This window comes from Siniperca chuatsi, linkage group LG16 (genome assembly GCF_020085105.1).
Source record: "Siniperca chuatsi isolate FFG_IHB_CAS linkage group LG16, ASM2008510v1, whole genome shotgun sequence".
Taxonomy (NCBI): domain Eukaryota; kingdom Metazoa; phylum Chordata; class Actinopteri; order Centrarchiformes; family Sinipercidae; genus Siniperca; species Siniperca chuatsi.
Genome location: NC_058057.1, coordinates 3,813,619 through 3,820,333, shown reverse-complemented (window position 1 = coordinate 3,820,333; position 6,715 = coordinate 3,813,619). Strand labels below are relative to the sequence as shown.

At 39.3% G+C, this 6,715-nt stretch overlaps 1 long non-coding RNA gene across 1 annotated transcript; it reads right to left on the bottom strand.

Moving 5' to 3' along the window:
* Positions 1–974: 974 nt before the first annotated feature.
* Positions 975–2,721, bottom strand: LOC122863515. The gene is made up of 3 exons (XR_006375023.1): positions 2,592–2,721; positions 1,752–1,902; positions 975–1,651 (listed from the first exon to the last, which is right to left on the bottom strand). It is a non-coding gene; the product is annotated as an uncharacterized LOC122863515 (long non-coding RNA).
* Between the last annotated feature and the right edge of the window lie 3,994 nt (positions 2,722–6,715).

The window sequence follows — 6,715 nt, the reverse complement described above, 5'->3', positions numbered from 1 at the left end:
TTGTTAGAACACAAAATCAAAAACTGTTATGAACAGATGAGTTATATCAGTCTGCGATAGGATCATAACGGGCATTTGTTTGTATGAAAATGTTGCAGATTTTAACAGTAAAGGTCAGAGGTCAACAGAAATAAATCTTATTTTTCTGTCTTACTCTAACACTGTAAAAAAACTTTCCGTGAAGTTCACAGTAACTAGCAGCTAGTGACAAGTAACTTACTGTAAAATAAATAAATAAATAAATAATCACAGTATTTTTACTGTGTTTTTATTTACAGTAACAATCATGTAACTGTGAAATAAAACACAGTAATTTCCAAGTACTGTATTTTTGTTTAGAGTAATAGTGTTTTAACTGTAAAATAAAACACAGTAATTTCCGAGTACACTTTTTGGTTACAGTACACAGTAACCAATTATCCACTGTCGGAAATCTGTCATAGTTTGGGTTTATGTATAATATTCCCTGTTTAATTTTGAAATTCTCTTTTCCCCTCATGTGTCTGGTAGTTTTACTTCCTGTCTTTGTTTGCTTTTCCCACCACTTTTGATTGTTTGCGCCGCCCTGACTAGTTTCACCTGTGTCTCGTTATCTCCCTTCTCCACGTGTCAAGCGTTCCAGCCTTCCCCAGTCTTTTCTAGTGTGTTTTTGGACTTTGTTTGGTTTCTCTGGATTTTGGATTATTTGCTTATTTCCTACTGGATTACGTTTCCTGTTTGGACTGCTCTCCTGGTTTTTGATCTCTGCCTGCCTGACCATCCATGTAAGCCTTTTGTATACTGACTTGATATTAAATCATTGAACTTTATCAGCTCTGTCTCTGTGCCTGCGTGTGGGTCCAATCCCTTGTATTCCTCGTGTTCCTTGACTACCCTGCTTGGCATGCAACACAACAAATGATTTAACAGTTAACAGTTTATTATTATTATTATCATTTTAAATAAACTACTTTAACTGCATAAGGTTTGCCATCTGTGTTGTATAATGCATATAAGTCAATTCAGTTATTATTTCACTTAACATATTAACAAATCATTTGGATATCTTGAAAAAACTGGTCAAAGTTTACTTAAAATATAACTTACATTTACAACTGTTCAAAATGCTCTTACAAAGTCCTTCAAGTGCAAAGGATCTTTTAAAAATTCACATACTGTATATTCCCATATAAAAGTCAATATTCAAAAAATGGTCTCAAATAACAGGTTAAAAAAAAACACTGAGTGGGTTGGAATTACTTGTAACCAACAAGTGCTCATATGATACATGTAGATATAAAGGCATGTCTCTAAAATAACCCCAAATAAAAGCCTGGTCCCCTGCCACTGAAGTAAAGAAAGGTCATCGACACCATTTGAGGTCAGTCTTAAAAACAATACAAAGTTCATTTTGTACTTCTGTATTGTGAAGTTTAAAAAATGAAAAGAAGGATGCAAAGTGCATATGCTTTATTAAACTACATACATTGACCAACATGGTCATGAAAAAGCCACAGAGGCATTGAAGATATTTTAACACTTCATGAACTGGCCAACATGGCCTAAGCCAACAAGGCCCCAAGTGAGTCTCTTCTGAACAAGTAAAGAATGAAATGGAGAGTACTTCAGGTCCAGATCCTGACCCAAAGGGTCCAAGCAGTAGCTGGAAATACTGAAAAGAACAAAGAGGACAACATATTAAATCACCCAAAAGAGAGAATGAGAGAGACACAGACATCTTGGTGTGTGAGTGTGTGTATGCTTAATCTTACCATTTTAGAAATTCCACTCGTAGTCAATCAGTTTGCAGAGTAGACATGCGGGTTCAACCCGTTTCCCTGTACAAGTCGCCCTGTGGTTTTAGATGTCACATTTCCTTTTGATGTTTTTGTCTCTCTCTCAGGGTTCATGCCTATGAAGCGCCTGAAAAGTGTCAGGAAACACCCACAACATTTAATGCAGATTTTTTCGGCGTTATGATGCACATTATCATGCTTATGGATTGGAAGTTTCCTCCCACCGTATATTCTTAATGGAGTCAACATCTATGTTATGTACATGAGTGATTGTGTAGATGAAAAAACAGATGCAGGAAATCTACATGTTTTGGAAACAGCAGTAGTTTCAAGAATTCTCCACCATAATATATAATTAAAGTTTAGCTCAGTTACAGCATTAATCAAAATTAAGTCGAACCAATTTAACTATTCATCCAGTGATATAATTTGAGTCCACACAACAAGTACTTAGCTTTGGGAATTACCCTGAACTCAGGTAGCAAGAGGTAAAACAAGGAACGATACGTAAAGTGACTGAATGTAAGTTATAGAAAACCAAGCCAACGACTTTATATTTAAAACATTTATTACTGACACTACTAACAAAGAGACACAACAATGACTTAATACAACGCTAACTACACATACAGTGACACTACAGTGAAGGAATATGAATGCAGAGTTAGGCAGGGATGCAACCTATGAATAAACCAAATGAGAGTAGTGACTGTCACTGGAAGCAGCTGGTGTAAAAATGTAGAATTAAGTTGTGAAAGAGAGGTCAATTGTAATTATGATTTCACTCGGTTAGCAGAGAAGAGGCGTGTTACTTACGTGTCCATGCTGGTAACTGCGGAGTCGCTGTGGTGATGTCAAGAGAGGACGGTGTTGCAGCTGCAGCGGTGAAGATTAGTTGAAGATTGAAGTTGGTTTGGTAATACAGAGACAGAATGGGACACCTTGCACCGGCAACAAAGAAAATCCATTGTTGCATTCCAGTGAGGGTCTTTTATAGAGAAAGTTTGTAAGGAAGTTCAGAGAAGCATCTGACCAATCAGTGGACATGCTGATTATTTTTACTTATTTACAAGACAATTTCTTAAATAACTTCTTGTTACTAAATAATTACCACAAATAAAGATCTGATGTTGTGATGCTCAGGAGATTACAATGATGCCAAATGTCACCTGTTTATCTCTAATAGTTATTGAGATATTAATACCTGACTTTATAACTAAATTCCACAAGTTGTACGTATGTTACAGTTGTAGCAAATTTCTAATATGGTAAGGAGTACAAACGTACACATTCAAATAATAAGTATCACATTAATAGCTTTGTGGCATTTTAGGAGCAGTTTAAGAGGCAAGCAGAAGGAGGGGGGTTTGAGTGTCCAGGGGAGTGATGAGTGGCTGATGTTCTTCCAAACTTTTTAATCTGGCAGTTCCATCCTTGGTTCTGTTGGTAAATGGTAAATGGACTCTACGTATAGCACCTTTCTAGTCTTCCGACCACTCAAAGCGCTTCACACTACATATCACATTCACACACTGATGGGAGATGCTCATCAGTCCAAAGAAACTAACTAATCATTCACACACACCGAAGGCACAGGAGAGAGAGTGATAAGCAACACTTTGTCCCTTTTTAATCGACGGGTGATGGATGGTGGAGCTTGCGTGAACCAATGGGAGTGCAGCAGATGTGGTTATCATTAGCCAATGGGAAAATAGGTTAGGAGGAGATTGCGTAAGGCAATGATTTTGTGAAAATGTGAACTAAAAAATACATGATTAAAGTTTTGAAGCTGAATAAATGTCCGGATATCCGTTGATGAATGTCAACGTGCGGCATCTCTTACAGCTCCTGTGCAGACTGTGAGAAGGCAGACTGAGGAATGAGGGTATCAGATTTCCCCCGTAATACCATCACCGTCAAAGGTCAGCCATATGTGAAGCCAGTTTGAAATTGGCGGGTTAAACTCCTCACACAGGGTAAATAAAACCATATGGGAAGCCCACGTTGTTTGTCAATCATCAGTACATTCTGTGTCCCTAAAAGGTCAAAGTTTGTTGCTCTTTCTGAAGGCAGACTGTGTGAAGACAGACTCAGGAATGTCCCTTTTATGGGTTTATGATATGCTGAATGCATGTCAGCCGGACAACACTTCTGGAATCTGGGGACCTTTCCTCACTCTTATGTTGAAAAAGATCATACTTTAAATTTTCACAATATCATAATTACAATTACTGCCTTTAACACAGAACCAGATGTCAAATGTACTTGAAGTTTCTGTGTGAAGCTCCGTGTGTGAGATCTGTTATCTGTACATACCAGACTTATGGGGACAGTTGTGTTTATGAGGTCTGTCTGTTAATGAAGTTAATGTTTATCTTTGTTTCTCTCTCTTTTTTTGTCTCCAGCAAACAGATCCAGGTCCAGACCGTCCAGATGTCCTCAGTGTTGCAGAACTACACGCCAGCAGTTGGTTCAGACATGTCTAGAGCCTTTTGGGTCATGTGTCAGAAATTAGGTGCACACCATGACAATTTGTAAATGCAATTTGTAAACTGTTTCAGACGCTGATTTTTATCATGTAGCTAAATTGCAATGATGCTGATTTAAGGTTTTTAATAGCGTTTGATTTTTATTAGGTAATGGTTCAAAACACACTAGTATAGCAGACTCAGTAGCACAAAATCTTCAGAATGAGTCAGGTTTTCAAAACGATTTAACTGAAAATGATTTGAATGAAAATGACACAGCTACTACATCTAACAGCTCTGAACAGCCAGTAGATTCTCTCCTTGCTTTAAATAAAGCTCTCACTAACCTTGAACAGTGAGACAATGAATCATCACTAGACGAAACAATCTGAATAAATAACGGCCAGCTTGAACAAAGCCTGCTTTATCAGACCCTTAGACACCCACAAACCATATCGATCTCAGCATACCCAGTCCTCCTGTACAGCAAGGAGGTGCTCGTATTTCACCACAACCAAGTGTTGTGTGGCAAAGTCGATTTGCAAATGATCAAATCAGACAGTTATTAAACTTCCCACTCCCGCTTAACGCAGATGGAATAGTGGACTACGGTGTATATTACAACACAACTTTGCAACAACCGGATGCATTGCTACAGCAAGCATTGGCATAGACAACTCCTTGAGATGCGGTGCAGTTAGAGCTGCGCGGGCAAAAATACCATAGTAATGTCTCGGCCGTCACAGAATGACAAAGCCTTTTTAGGTTCGGCTTATGTTTGTGAGCACTGCTTTACAGGTTTTAACAGCGTGTTGGGCCAAAACTTGCAACGATCGATGCACCGTATGCTTTGACCCTGGTTGTACACAGAATCCTTGTCAACCTGTTGTGTGTGACCAATGCAACAGAACATGCTGCTCACCTTTCTGTTTGACAAAACACAAAGAACCTACAAAGAGAGGTCAAACATGCCAGCGCTTGTGCCTTGTACAAAAAATTTACCAAATGTGCAAGGCTGTACTACTGTGCCATAAATGGTAATGGTAAACAACAATAAGCGTTAGACTGTGAAATGTAAAATTTGCAGCGAGAAACTGATCTCTGACTCTCAGACAGAGATTCATCAGTGCTACATCCAAACATGACCCCCTGAAACAAACCACAATGAAAAAGTGGTGTTTTATGATTTTGAAACCTACGTCAACGAGAACGTCATTCGCGCTCCATTTTCTGTGTGTACACAAACCTTAGATGGTAAAACATGGAGCTCTCATGGCAAAGAGTTTCTACTGCATTTCAGACAACCTTTGTACAAAAATGCAGTGTTTGTAGCACACAATGCCCAAGGTTTTGACAACTATCTCCTTATCAAAGCCATGGTCAAACTGGGTTTAAAACCCAGGCTCAAGGCTCAAAAGTCATTTGTGTCAACGATATCGATTACAAACAAACATACATTGACTCTTTGTCCTTTCTTACCATGCATTTAGCTGCCGTGCCCAAAATGTTGGGCTTCAATGATAAAATCAAGGGATACTTTCCTCACGGTTTCAGCTCAGAGGCCAATTTGAGTTAAACAGGCGAGTACCCACCCCCTTAGTCTTCCAGTATTGAGATCATGACAACAGAGCAACTAAAAGACTTTTATAGCTGGTACGAGACGGTGCAGCAAGGCACATTCAACTTCATGAAAGAGGCACGCCTCTATTGTCAAAACGATGTGGACATTCTCGCTGAGGGTTGTATGCTGTTCTGTATATATCGATATATACTGAAAACAGTATATTGATGAAACTGCTGTTGATCCCATTGCGTCAGCATGCATGAAGGTGTTTCTTACAAACTTTCTACCACCACAAACTTTAGCAATCCCCTCACCGGACAACTGCAGGCGTGATTTCAAAACATTTTCAAAAGCCGGTACCCAATGGTTAGAGTGGTTGTCACACACCCATGACATGCCCATCCAACATGCTTTAAATAAGGGGGAAAAACAGCTGGGTCAATTCTTTGTAGACGGGTATGCTGAGATCGCTGGGGTGAAATATGTCTGAGTTTCAAGGATGTTTCTATCATGGCTGTTCAATTTGCTATCAACCGCAAGACACCCTGACAGGCCGTCCCTTCGGAGAGTTGCAGGCGAGCTGTGAGGAGAAATTACATCATTTGGAAGCTGTGCACGAGGTAAAACTCATCATCATGCGTGAGCATACGTGGACGATGTTGAAGAAATCTCATCAGGGGTTGAAGGAGTTTCTCAAACAATATAATGCTATGTTGTCACCCTGCGAAGCTTTGTACGGAGGGCGTACCTCTGCTATAAAGTTGAGACACACCGCTGCATCAATCTCGAGATATGACATCTCTCTATCCTTACTGTAACACCAACTTCCCCTATCCTCTCGGACACCCTGAAATAATCTATATAAGATTTCCAAGAACCTCAAAGCTACGTTGGGCTAATCAGGGCAA